The sequence below is a fragment of the Labeo rohita genome, chromosome 4 (assembly GCF_022985175.1).
Source record: "Labeo rohita strain BAU-BD-2019 chromosome 4, IGBB_LRoh.1.0, whole genome shotgun sequence".
NCBI classification, from domain to species: Eukaryota; Metazoa; Chordata; class Actinopteri; order Cypriniformes; family Cyprinidae; genus Labeo; species Labeo rohita.
The window spans coordinates 45,666,982-45,681,716 of NC_066872.1; the positions used below are offsets into that span (position 1 = coordinate 45,666,982).

Below are 14,735 nucleotides of genomic sequence, written 5' to 3' on the forward strand. Positions count from 1 at the left end.
ATTCATTCAAATGTTGTGGTTCATTAAGGAACAAAACAAGTGACTTTTTATTAGTGAGACATTGAATCATTCACTCAATCAATTTATTTAAATGTTCTGATTAATTAAGGAACCTAACAAGTGCCTGTTTTTATTAATGAGACACTGAATCATTCGCTCAACCGATTCAATCAAATGATTGTGATTCATTAAGGATGAAACAAGTGTCTTTTTAATTGAGACATTGAATCATTCACGCAAATGATTCATTCAAATGTTGTGATTCATTTATGAATTAAACAAGTTTCTGTTTTTAACAATCAGACACTGAATCAGTCACTCAGCTAATTCATTCAAATATTGTGACTTAAGGAATGAAACAAATTATTCACTCACCTCATTTATTCAAATGTTCTGATACATTAAGTAACTAAACAAGTAGCTGTTTTTATTAATGACATATTAAATCAGTCACTCGAGTGATTGTTTTTAAAAGTAAGACACTGAATCATTCACTTGATATGTTCATTTATACTGATTTATTAAGGAACTAAACTAAATGATTGTTTAAATTAATAAGACACTGAATCATTCACGATTTATTCAAAAGTGCTCGTTTATTCATGAACTCGTTTCAAATGTATTTTTTCCCCTTCTTTTTAATTGTCCTGTCTAATAAAAGGCATCATATATCACCAGTATTTGTCGAATGTGCAGTTATTATGTAATTGAAACAAATCTTTTATTATCTAATTCAGATTTAACTCCAGTAATAACGTTCAGTTAGTTAATGCATGTCTGATGGAGTTTAGTCCGATCTGACCCTCGACTTCAAATGATTTTGTCAGCACAGGACAGAAGTGCAGGCTGAGTCTGATCTCCATCTGTGGAACATTCCAGACATCTGCCTATTAGTTTCTCTGTGCCGGTTTGGATAGTTTGGTCTGGTGAAGCGTGAGGCACGGCCCATAAAGCTGCTGTCTGACCCTTCACCCCCGAACCAGCCCCGTCTTTCTTTCTTTCTCTTCTTTCCATCCATCTGTGTCTTTCGCTCCTCAGCAAAAGCACCAGCTCAGTTTATTTATGTTCGGCTTGTCTGGTGGGACGTTCACCGCTCCAGATTCTCCCGAAACATCCATTCTCATACACGCTCATGCAGCTGAAAACATTTACACGCACATGGATGATGAATCTCATCAAAACATGTCCAGATCACATTTAACTGCAAAAAGGAAAAAAAATAAATAAATAAATAAAAATAAAAACATTATATTTTAGATATTAAAATTAAGCCTATTTTAAGTGTTAGGCATATTTTTGTAACATATATAACAATTAAGCTAATTTAACTTACTAAAATTCAATAGAAAAAAAATCATTTTAATTTAATACATTTTTTATATTTTTCATATTTTCAAGAAAATTAAGCCTATTTTAAGGACCTTTAGGGATTTTTTAATTTAATTTGATTCTCATTACCATAATGCACCTGGATGTTGTACTATTTTATACATTATTTGGTTGCCTTTAAATCTTCTCATGGCCAGGACTTTACCTGCACACTAACGGCTCCTGGTTTGAGAGCTGCAGGTTTAATCACGGCTGGTTTACCAGTCTTTTCTACAGTATTAATGGTTTTGGCACCAGCAGCTTGCCTGTAGCATCTGTGTGTCTGCAGATGTGAGATGAGCATGTGCCGTAGGAAACATTCCTGATTCCAGCTGTGAGACACACGGAGCAGCAGAGGACGGACAGACGTGTGTCTCTCTCTCTCTGTTTGAGTCCTGCTGCAGGACACATGGACTCTCCGGTTATTTGTTCAGCGTTTAAACGAAGCGCTTTGACGCTCTGCAGAATTACGGCCCCGCTGACCACCGGCGTGTTTCACGCATGGGAAACTCCCATTTGAAGCTCATTAATCAAGTGCAGGTTATTTTTAGTCAAGCAGAAGGTTTCCTCAAACTGCAGCCATTCACATGGAGATTCCAGAAAAGAAAAACTACTGGCAATGATGACGAAACTATTACAGACTGACCACAGTATGAATGTGCATGAGTGTCACTCAAAAAAACATTTTCATTCAAGGATGGAACAAGCATGAGTCCTTCATTTATAAATTTACAGCTATTTTTAGTATTATTGATATACTATGGTTAATAATAAATTTAATTAGATTTTTTTAGATTTTATGTTTTCTGTTTTCACATTAATTTCAATAACTGTGTTGTGGTTTTTGTCTTATTTAAAAAAATATGTCTATTTTGTTTTTGTCTTGTTTTGTTTTTTTGTCTTTTTTATTATTTTTTAAAACGTGTATATACACTGTGTGCAGAATTATTAGGCATGTTGATATTCTGGTCATATTTTTTTTCCAAACACATTTTACCAATTCCAAACCACATCAGTCTTAATAACTACTGTCAATTTTGTATTTAATCATTTATATGTGATATATAATTGTCCGTGAAGGCTGGAAGTGAAAAACTCCTTATATTTAGGTGTGCATAATTATTAGGCATGTTTTCTTTTACAGATAAAATGAGCCAAAAAAGAGATTTAACCCAGACTGAAAAGTCCAAATTATTAAATGCCCATAAGAAGAATGCAATACTAATGCATTACAAGAATTTGCAAAGTTAAGTCTTGACCATTGGACAGCGAAATGCTTGTTGTGTCTGCATGGTCAGAAAAAACAGGTGGAGAAGAAAAGATGCATGTTAACTGCAAAAGAATTAGGAATTAAGGTGAAGAATTAGGTGTGACACCATCAGGAACCGTTTCCAGTTCTCCAGCGCCACCATTTTCCAGAACTGCAACCTACCTGGAGTCTTCAGAAGTGCAATGTGTCAGGTTCTCAGAGACTTTGCTTGGTAAAAAATCCTAAAAAATGCTCCTGACTTAATAAGAATAACAAGCTGACGTGTTGTTAAATACATGAAGACATTTTTTCTTTTTTCTTTTTTTTTTATAGGCTTTATAGACAGACACTTCTGAAGACTCCAGGTAGGTTGCAGTTCTGGAAAATGGTGGCGCTGGAGAACTGGAAACGCTTCCTGATGGTGTCACACCTAATTCTTCACCTTAATTCCTAATTCTTTTGCAGTTAACATGCATCTTTTCTTCTCCACCTGTTTTTTCTGACCATGCAGACACAACAAGCATTTCGCTGTCCAATGGTCAAGACTTAACTTTGCAAATTCTTGTAATGCATTAGTATTGCATTCTTCTTATGGGCATTTAATAATTTGGACTTTTCAGTCTGGGTTAAATCTCTTTTTTGGCTCATTTTATCTGTAAAAGAAAACATGCCTAATAATTATGCACACCTAAATATAAGGAGTTTTTCACTTCCAGCCTTCACGGACAATTATATATCACATATAAATGATTAAATACAAAATTGACAGTAGTTATTAAGACTGATGTGGTTTGGAATTGGTAAAATGTGTTTGGAAAAAAAATATGACCAGAATATCAACATGCCTAATAATTCTGCACACAGTGTATATATATATAATTTGTACATATTTTTTATTAGTTTTATTTCTCTAGTTTTAGTACTCTGCGTTAAACTAACTGAAACTGAACATACATATAAATTATAATAAAATAAAATCTTATAACATCTATGTTTATTTGTAAATATGTAAATAAAAAAATAAAAATAAAACAAATATATAGAATGTACCTGTTTATCTGTTTATAAATAAAATATATTTACGAATAAATATGTAAATGAAAATATAAAAATAAAAATATATAATGTATTTATTTGTTATACTATAATGAATATGAATGTTGTACTATTTTTAGTTATTATTATTATTATAATATATTTGTTGTGTTTTAATTCTATATTTTATCTTCATTAATTTTCCCTTATTTAAAAAATATATATAATGTCTTCAGTTGTTTATTTATAAAGAAAATACATTTAAATATGTAAATAAAATTATAAATAAAATATATAATAAACAAAATATAAATGTGACAAATGTATTTGTTTATTCATTTAAAAAATATTTTTAAAAAAAATGTTTATTTATTGTTATTTTAAAAATCTGGGAAAAATATCTAAAATGTATTTGTTTATTTATTTTAATAAAATATATTATTTATAAATAATTATATATGTGGACTCGGAAACTCTCGCATGATGGGACATGATATAACTACAGGTTTAGTAAAAATAAAGTGTATTTCTACAATCTCCACCCACAGGAATTATAGAAGTTCATCCACCTAGAAAGAACTATTCACACAACTTCCTGGATAAAATAACAAACATTTTCACTGAATAATTCATGCTAGTCCTTTAACAAAAACACATTTCTGCTTTTAAACCTTCTTTTTACATGCCACAAATACTGTCAAGAGAGTCGAACTCATATTTAACCCGGACTATTCCTTCAACCGCCTACAGAAACAGACTGGCCATCAGTCGATTAATATGTTTGAGTAAGTGCATTGGTTTGAGGCGTGTGTGTGCTGCTGTATCGGCTCTCTGTGGAAAGGTGAGAGTGTTTCTGAAGTGTTTCCATTGGCGTTTTGCAGGGAAAGCCCCTGAGCTCATGAGGCATGTCATTCCCCAGAAAATTACTGCAATTACTTTTCCATAACAGCCCTGAAACACGGTATACATTGAGGAGAACAGTTTCCATGTGAAATACACTCTCGCTTCTGCATGTATGTATATGTTACGTGTGTAAAGTAGAAATAAGGCTGTAAGAACTTTACAGTAAACAAACGCCGCACAGTCTGGAACGATTCCTCGCATCCGGACCCAGTCGTTTAGTGTCCGGATATGGACACACAACCAAACAAGAAATTATTTATAATATTATTTATTTTTTTATTTTTTCTAGAATGACCTATAAATAAATAAATAAATACAATGTATTAAGCTATTTATTTTTTTAATAAAGATAATATCAATTTATTCAATTTTTTTTTTTTTTTTTTTTTTTTTTAGCATTTGGGAACATTTAATTGGCTGTGTATTGCTTCTAATTACCAAATGCTTGACATTTCAAGCTGTTCATGCTGTTCAGCTGAAATGACTTCAAACAGCATTTATAAACTACATCAACAACCTACAACCTTATTAACCAAAAAGTCGAAATAAAGTCTTTCAATGATGTCAGATGGGAGTAAGTTTATGTTGCAGTTTAAAAAAAGCTTCCAATAACTGAATCATCCGTTCAGTCTCACCCCGGTGCATTTTGGGAAAGCGCAGTTCATCCGCTGACACATTGTGATGGCATTTTCTTGTCATTCGGCGCTCACGCTGTTTTTCCTCCGGCACCCCCCACCGCCAAAAGATGAAGGGTTTAATTTTTAACGCTATCAGCTGCTTGGGTTTGGCCAAAGAATTACAGTAAAGCGCAGTGAAACAGTGAAGCTGTTCTCAGAGGAAGCTGATCGGTTATTCATCTCAACCACAGGAGCATCTGGCAGCATCCCGTCCCACAAACCCGCTGGCAGCGGAAATGCTGTCATCCCTGTCAGAACGGCCCTGATCACTGAACGCCTCCACACCACATTCATGTCTCATGTATCTTTTTTTACAACATCTTAAAAATAAATAAATAAAAAAGTAAATATGTGTATGGACTCCATTTGAAGACCATCTAGAACAATTAAAATAGGCCTATATGTATTTAAATTGTCAGTATAAATATATTTTAATATTTCAGTTATTTTTTAATAGTTATTATTACTTTTTAATTTTCATTTTTTTTTATCTTCACACACATACACACACATATTTATATATATTTATATATATATATATATATTTTTTTTTTTTTTTTAAATCATTTTTATACTTTGAAAGCAAAAAATGTAGTATTTATGTCAATAAATTATGTGTCAATAATATATGGACAGTAAAACATAAGTGTGTGGAGGTTTACTGGTTTTTTTTTTCTTAAACATTCACCCTGGCCACCCAGTCAGTATGAAGCAATCTGAGCCTGAAATGTGTGCTTGTTTTAAATCAGCTCAACATCCGCGTCCTGAGCGGCCTTTACCTGCGTGATTTAGACGCGTGTGAAGTTTCCCGTGAGAGAGGTGTGGCTCCGCTTCAAACACAAGCCTCCTTTCAGACGGCCGGAGCTCTCGAACGGGCCGGGCCCTAGAAAACAGGGAAACAGTTCGTCAAACTCTGGGTTCCCGTCGATGACAGTCCCGGTGAGTCTCCAGCGTGCGGTTGCCTCGTCACCCTCTCAGGTTGCGCTGAAAACTCCCAGCATGCCACAGGAGAGCGACCTCCATCAGGGTTCGCCTCGGAAAAGAAACGGACGTAGAAAAACAACCGTTTCTCACGTTTGTTTCAGCAGATGTACTCTAGACATTTTGACCACCATGCATTAAAATAAACAACTTCATGATATTACAGCAGTGAATCTGTGCTTTACAAGACGACCCAATGAAACTCATATATTATATGTTTTAAGAATATAATGTAATGTTATTACATTATTTCTTTTTTTCATTTTTCCAAATCAAAATTAAGTAATATTAACTACAGTACAGACTACAGTAATTCACCAGAAACCTTTGGCATACTATATTCTGTGCATCATGGATAAGATAAAAAATAACTAGTAATAATACTATGTATGAGGGCGAGCATGTGAATTAGGATGTAGCATCTCATCTGTTGCTGCTCTTCAGGTTCTGATGCTGGAGGTTTGGATCAGAACACAAGTTCTGCAGCTTTCACTGCAGTCATTATGGGCTGTACTAAAATAATCAGGATTATTATATGCGGTGAGTCAGATCGCTCTGCTTCCCAGAACACTGTATGAAACCACAGCGGGGGAGCAGTTGGGGAGCCTGTTGTAGTGATGCAGGAATTCAATGACAGAGGCATTGTGGGTCTGGAGCCATCAAACACACGTACAGTGGTGTGACTTGACCCAGAAAAGAGAGAGGAGGTGGTGATAAAAAAAAAAAAAAAAAGCATAATTTTACCCATCATGCAACACTAAGACTCAATGCTTTATGCATGTTGAATATGTCAGAATCTGATTTGTGACTTTGTGCTTCTCAAACTACAGTTTTAAAAATCCCTATCGTATAGTGGATTAGATCAATTTGACCTACATTTGACTTGGTTGAAATACTGGTTAAACTGTTTCTTTCTTTTTGAAATTTGGTGGATTGATTGCATGTGGGGTCATAAATGCGCATGCAAAGTTGCAACACGTGAATGCGTTTTGTAAAAGCTGAACACAATTTGGTGACTACAATGGTTTGGGGGTCGAACTGACCCTTTTTGGTTTCAACACTTTGAAAAACAACAAAGAGTCTCAGAAAATCTTTACCGTAGCTTGTCAAAGACTAAAATATCAAATGCATGATACCGATCAAATCCATCTACAGTTTTTAAAACCCTCCTATTGTATTACATGTCAGTTTGACCCATATTTGATTCTTAAAATGCTTGAAATGCTGGTTAAACTGTTCATTTCTTTTTGGATTTGGTGGATCTTTCTCATTTATGGTCACGAATGCGCATGCAATGTTTCAACACGCAAATGCGTTTTGGAAAGCCTGAGCACAATTCGGTGACTACGATGGTTTCGGGGTCAGACTGACCCTCATTAGTTTTCATGCAACTCATCAAAAATCAACACTTTTAAAAGTCTCAGTAAACCTTTACTGTAGATTTTCAAAGACTAAAATATCCAATGCATGATACCCATCAAATCCAACTACACATTTTAAAACCCTCCTATTGTATTACACCTCAGTTTGACCCATATTTGATTCTTCAGTCACTATAGTTCATATAGTTTCATATTTTATTTTTTCTCTCTGGCAAGCTACAACAAAGGCTTTAATGTAAAAACATGACTTTCTGTTTTATTTCGTAGTATTTATTGTTGGCGAATTTGTATGGAAACCAATGTGGGTCAGTTTGACCCCAACACAAACCCAGCAGCCATTTTTTCAACACAACAGAAGGGTTTTATAAACGCAATTCATCAAATCTGCAAATTAAGTCTGTTCTGAATCAAGATTTTGCAATGAAACATAACGGTGATCAACTGATGCCTGTAATTGGTGAAACACAAGTTAAACCAAACCGAACAAACCCATGAAATGTGATTAGTATTTTTATTTCAGCCCAAGCTGTTTTTATTTTTTGGGGAATAAATCTTTTTATAGCAATGCTGAAACGCTGGCAGTGCACTTTCAACCTCTGGAACGTTAAAATAAGCTTCTCTCCTGTCTGTGGGAATCAAAGAGCAGATATATTTGAGCTCCACTTGGGCCAAAGCTCTCGCTGACGTTCCTCAAGTTCATCCTGTGGTCGCCACTGGCAACACATCCCAGAATTCCCCTGCTGTCAACCTGAAAGGAGAGGCCTTCTTTCTCCCGTGTTTTTTTCTCTTAATGGATCAAAAATCCATTTGTGGAAAGACTGTTGGACCTTTAGAGGAAAAGGGGTCAATTTGAACTCAATGAACATACAAAAGCGTGTGTATTCGGTTCCTTCAGCACCCAGAGCGCCGTCCTCTGATAATGCTGGCTTTATTTGAGCGAGCGAGGGGGATTTTGGCCAGAAACGCGCAGAGGAGCGTTTTTCTTGCAGAAGCTGGACGAAGCAAGAAATTCACGGGAGTTGTAAATGTGTTACAGAGCAGAACAGTCTGTTCCGGAAGTAAAAACTAATTCATTATCTCCATAGAAAAAGAGATATTTTTAATACCTGCCATGGTTGTTAATTGATGGTATTTGCTTTTGTTGAAGCCAACTGTTTGCATTATTTCAACTCATTTCTTTAAAGAATCATGTTTAACAATGGAATTCCTAGTGAGAAACTACACTACCCATGATTCTGCAGAGAAATCTCCACCAATCGGAGAGTCCCAACAAGTAATTAGAGTGCATTAGTGCCCGCCCACTTTTTGGTTCCAGAAGCATTCTATTAGTTTTCCCATAGGGATTTTTAAAAAGTCTTTGAACCAAATCAGCTACGAGGAGAATCACAATGTTACAAACTTCGATTTGAAGCAAAAAAGTAAATGAAAATCCGACAAAAAGACAAATGTACAAGACTGTGAACCTAATATCTTTAGTGAGAGAAGAATTACTCATAATATGATATGACATTAATCATATTAAAATGATAGAGAAATATAAAACTATTCATAGCTGAAGCTATAGAAACAACATATTTTAAGTTAATTTCAGAATATGCATATACATAAATAAATATTTAAGTATTTTGAGAGCATAGGGAGAAGGATAATACTTAATGAGAGTAGGTGGAGCTAAAGACCTCTTTTGGTGTGCTTTGCTCTGATTGGTGAGTTTTTCTTTAGAGCATCATGGGTAATGTAGTTTTTCACAATGAATTCCACTATTAACCACAATAATTTTACAAGCTAAATGAACGCAAACAGATATTTTCAACAAAAATACATATAATCAATTAACAACTTAGGAGATCACAGCAGGACTGAGTTTCAGAAATCTAAGTTTGTATCTTTTTCCTCATAATTCTGAGTTTGTATCGCCCAATTCTGTTTTTTTTTTTTTTTTTTTTTTTTTATTTTGTTTTTGCCATGGATCCAGAAGTAACAAAAAAAGTCCATTCGTTTTCTCCCTAGGGAATTTGATTCTCACTAAAGCACACTAATGCACTCTAAATACGCGAGCGTAGGTGGCGTTAATGCCTAGTTTTCCGGCCGTTTGGACTGTCCGACTCATCGCGTTCAGCCTTTCAATCGCGCTGCAGCTCTTTTCCCCGGAGGCCGCTGGCGCCACGCTGCGCTGCTCGATTCCTCGGTCAGCGGCTGAACATTAAGTCTGTGAAACAGATACTGACGGGCAGACGCTTCAAAGTAGTTTCTTACTTCCCCTCATTGTTGCTCTGTTGCTCGTGCCAAGAGGAGCGCGAGTCTGAATAGAGACTTTGTGCACGTTGTTGCCCTGTTAGTGATCACGAGGCATTTTGTTTGTAGTTTCATGCCATGATTCGTCACTCTGAACACAGTAGAGACTGAACTAAGCAGACTGGTGGACAGCTCACTTCCAGCTACATTCCCATGACCGGCTTAAGCCGTGAATAAACAGAGTGAGAGTTCCTCAAAACCTCAAACACAAACTGTGATAACAGCTCTGTTTCAAACAGTATAAGAAACAGCACAACTGTTTTCAACACTGATGACAAGAAATGTGTCTTGAGCCACAAATCAGCATATTTGAATGATTTGTTACGTGACCTCATTACATTGCATTTTTAATTTAGTGAGTGGCATCAAAATATCATCTAGCAAAACAGATTATTTTGCATTTTAGTCTCTTTTTTCATAAAATCATCTTAACATTTGGCAGTCAGATCTAGAACAAGATGGTATTTCACTTTTTGGTTCATTTGTCAGACTGAAATATATCAGAACTGGTTTCTGCCACAGAGTAAAAAAGGTATTTGCAACTTTTTATTTTGGTTTTTTTCTCCAAATTCTGAGTTTACATCTTGCAATTCTGACTTTTTCTGGGAAGTTGAAGCTTCTATCTCCAAAGTCTGAGTTTGCATCTCGCAATTCTGACTTTTTCCTTCAGAATTCTGTTTACATATTACATTTGCAACATTTTTTTCTTGGAATTCTGAGTTTGCATCTTGCAATTACAACTTTTTTTTCACTTGAAATTGTGGTTTTGCATCTCACAGTTGAAAGTTTTCTCTCAGAATTTTGTTTGTATCTCGCAATTCCAACTTTGTTTCTTGGAATTCTGAGTTTGCATCTCGCTATTCTGACTTTTTTTTACTTGGAATTCTGATTTTACATCTCACAGTTGAAAGTTTTCTCTCCGAATTTTGTTTGTATCTCACATTCAGACTTTTTTCATGGAATTCTGAGTTTGCATCTTGCAATTCTGACTCTTTTCTGACTTTTTCTTGAAATACTGAGATTGTATGTCAGAAATCTGACCTTATCTTATGATTCTGAGTTTATATCTTACAATTTTGTGTGTGCATTTTTCTTTTGCTTTGTATCATTCCGCCATGGAATAAAAAAAAAAAAAAAAACTTCTGCCATTTTCTTTTTACATTTTTAGCTCATTGTGCAAACAAGCATCCATAGAAAGTGAAGGTTGAGCACAATGCATTGTGGGAATTCAGATTCTGTACAGTGTGTAAAGTATGTCAGATGTCTAATCACATACTTCCAGGGTGTAGTGAGCCAAATGAATGATGCGATTCAGATGCTAAACTGTAAATAGGTCATCTGTGTATTCTGTGCACACTCAGCACACAGTACATACTGCATACTACAGTCATTTGTTCTGATCCAGCATGAAATGTTCTATTTAATGATTTTTTTTTTCTTTTTCCCATGTTGATTTTCTCTCTTTTTAGATCCATGTGTGAGGCCAGTCATTCATGGCAAGTTTTCAGTAGCCGGCCTGTGTCTCAAAAACATTATACTTTAAGTGTTTGCTTGGACCAAGTGTTGAAGCACTACCGCAGTGGGAGGTTTTGACATGGCTCTCTGCGTTTTACTGCACATCCTGTGAAACTCTCCCTGTGTCCTGAATGTGGGAACTCGCAGTCCAATCAATCAAATTGGCTGCCGTGGGCCGTGAGCTGCTGGGTCAGCGCTTCTGACTCAGGTAGTGTGTGGGAGAACTGCTGTACGGCCCGTACATGAGTGCGTTTTCAGCCATTTACGCTACTCAGGATGGTTTAATGCTAAAGAAACAAACAACAAATTTGAGGTAAACTGCTAAGGGGAGACACTGCACCTGTCAAGTTTGAGATTTTGGGCTTTTTGGGTTTTCATAAAGAGGTTTGTAGACTAGTGGAAAGAAAACATCCAAAAGACACTGTTAAGTGTTTCTTTTATAGCACTTTATCTATTTATGTCAATAGATTTCAATTACAGTACATATTTTTAAAGGCTGTTTTCTCAAAATGAGTTTCTTCTCCTACACTGAGCCATAAATCTCCACTTCAGTAGCACTTACACACACCAAACTTTACATTTGTTATTACTGTCTGTATCCTGAAGATTTTTACAGAGGGATTTGTTCATATATAATTTGCTTGATTTTATACAACATTTTATTCCCCCAAAAATTGTTTATATATTGTTTTTGTCTGTTCTATAAGTATTTTCTGAATTATAGAGTGACAAAATGAGATACCTAAAATTCCCTCTGTAAAAACATTTGACTCCAATATGTCAAGAAAATTAAAAGAATTTTTAACATTTTAGAAAACTTGTATTACAAAAATTGTTTGCAATTATCAATGTAATCAATCAACTGGTTAAGTATGATAACTATTAGTTAATATTTTTACCATATTCACCTGCAGTGTCTTGCCTTATTGAAGTCAACATGTAATCAATATTTACTTTATTTATTTTATTAGGCTTTTTTGTGAATTATGCAATTCTGAAATGATCAATGCAATTACTCAAATATCATTATAATCATTTACATTATATATTGCTGATTTAAAAGTGTATATAATTTATTATAATTTGTAATTATTTATAATTATATTTGTATTTATTAGTTTTTTTCCTTTAGATTTTGGGATGATTATTTTATATAATTTTTTAATATATATATATATATATATAATTTAATTTTGATAAAAGTGGGTCACTTGCTGATTTAAGTGTATATAATTTATTATAATTTTACATATTAAAATATAATTTATTTATTCTTTTTTTTTTCTATTTTTTCCTTTTGACTCTGAGATGACTGTAGTCAAATTTTATATCATATATAAGTGTATATTGATTTTTTTAATTTTTATTTTGAACTTTTTTTTTTTTTTTTTACGGTAAGCCACTTGCTAATTTAAAATTTCAACATAGCGAGGTAATATGACAATAATGAAGCATATGGCTGTTTATCACTGCATAGTACTTCAGAAATCTTCATTGTCACCCCAAAAATATAATTTTTTTATCCTGTGATGACTGTAAAAAAGCACACACATCTTAAGTATTTTTACTGCAAAACCCACAGGTTTGACCTCAGTCGTCCTCACTTGACGGTCCTACAGAGAATCTGATTTGTGACCTTCCACTTTTCTCCTCATAAAACACATAAACACACAAAGAGGCGTCGCAGGCGCTGAGACTTGCTTTACCTGCCGGTAACCGTCTGAACCCAAAACTTTATGTGCTGTGGAATATGTGGCTTGAGCTTTGGGTGCTGGATGCTTCCTGGAAAGTGTCATCCCAGGATGAAATCGACACACAGCCCGCTGCTGAACCTGCCAAACCCACCGATTCACCTATCGATATATCAATAAACCACCTTGATGATGCTGCTCCATGTTTGAGCTGCTTGAGTGCAGCAGCAGGTGAGTGTGACTGTACATGACATGTGCAGAAGTGTCACTCACAGGCTCCGCCCTCTGTGTTTGGTTTCTCATTAAAAAATAAATGAAATAAACCTCATTAGTGAGGTTTGCTAAGGGAAGCATCACTATTACTCACACCAAGAATGATAACTATAAAGATAAAAGAAGGTTCTTTAAACTGTAAAGTTCAAAGAAGGTATTATGTTACCTTCTTTGAACTCTGATTGGCTGTCAATGTTTTTAATCGCTCAGCAGATGGAAAAAAATCATTCTGAAAAGTGATTCCAACAATATCATTCCTTTGTGTCTTTATAGTTATAGTTGCGGTTCTAATAGTTCTAATAGGATTAGAGCGTTTTTTAAAACTTTATTTTTATTGTTATAGTTACAGTCTGCGTGCTATTTATAATAATTTACTTGGTGACACATCTACGAATTTATCAATAAATGTTTTCCATCGTTATTTATTTGTTTGTTTCATTTATTTTCTATTCATTTATGCATTTATTTTATACCAAATAGGCTAATGCAGTAACTAAATGTATCCACCTCATGTTTTCACTTTTTGGCGTTTCTATCCAGTACAGCTGTCAAATGATTAACCGCGATTAACTGCATGCAAAATAATAAAAGTTTGTGTTTACATATGTGTGTGTACAGTGTATATCTATTATGTAGGCCTATATATAAACACACACATGCATGCTTATATTTAAGAAAAATGTACTATATATATATATATATATATATATACACACACACACACACACATACATACATACATGTATGTGTGTATTTAATATACACAGTACACCAAACATTTTATGTACACACACACTTTTATTTTGCCTGTGATTAAACATTTGACAGTCCTACTATCCAGCATTTTTGTGATATTCGGAAATGTTTGCTTAACTGGCTTGAGATTTGACTTGAGTCAGAAAGCAACCATCAATGATATCCTAGCATGGCCCTAGTAACCAAAAAAAACACCTTAGCAACCACCAACAAGACGTTATAAATGTAGCAGGAACAAACCGAAAAAAGTTTTGTCCTACCTGAGAATGATACTGTTTGGTACAATGTTGCAGATGATGTCATCTATATTAATATAAGGCCTCCTAATAATGTTCAAACATTTACTTTTTCTCGTAATGTAATGCAATGCCTGTATCTGATTAAATCTAAGGCCCTGTAGAGTTCAGCTCCATGCCTAATCAAACACACCTGAAGTTCATTTATCTGAATAAACTATAACTCTACCAAGGAAATCAGTGATACATATCAATGATACTGGCTTTGAGATTGAGAATGCCATAATAAAATCATAATTATGATATGTCGTTTTTGTATAGTCATTATTATACGCTATTACTGCAGAACAGCACGAGTTGAAAGAATTAAATAG

At 34.5% G+C, this 14,735-nt stretch overlaps 1 long non-coding RNA gene across 1 annotated transcript; it reads right to left on the reverse strand.

The window, feature by feature from the left end:
- Positions 1–640: 640 nt before the first annotated feature.
- Positions 641–14,527, reverse strand: LOC127164496 (uncharacterized). The gene is made up of 3 exons (XR_007827660.1): positions 14,386–14,527; positions 6,012–6,115; positions 641–1,201 (listed from the first exon to the last, which is right to left on the reverse strand). It is a non-coding gene; the product is annotated as an uncharacterized LOC127164496 (long non-coding RNA).
- Between the last annotated feature and the right edge of the window lie 208 nt (positions 14,528–14,735).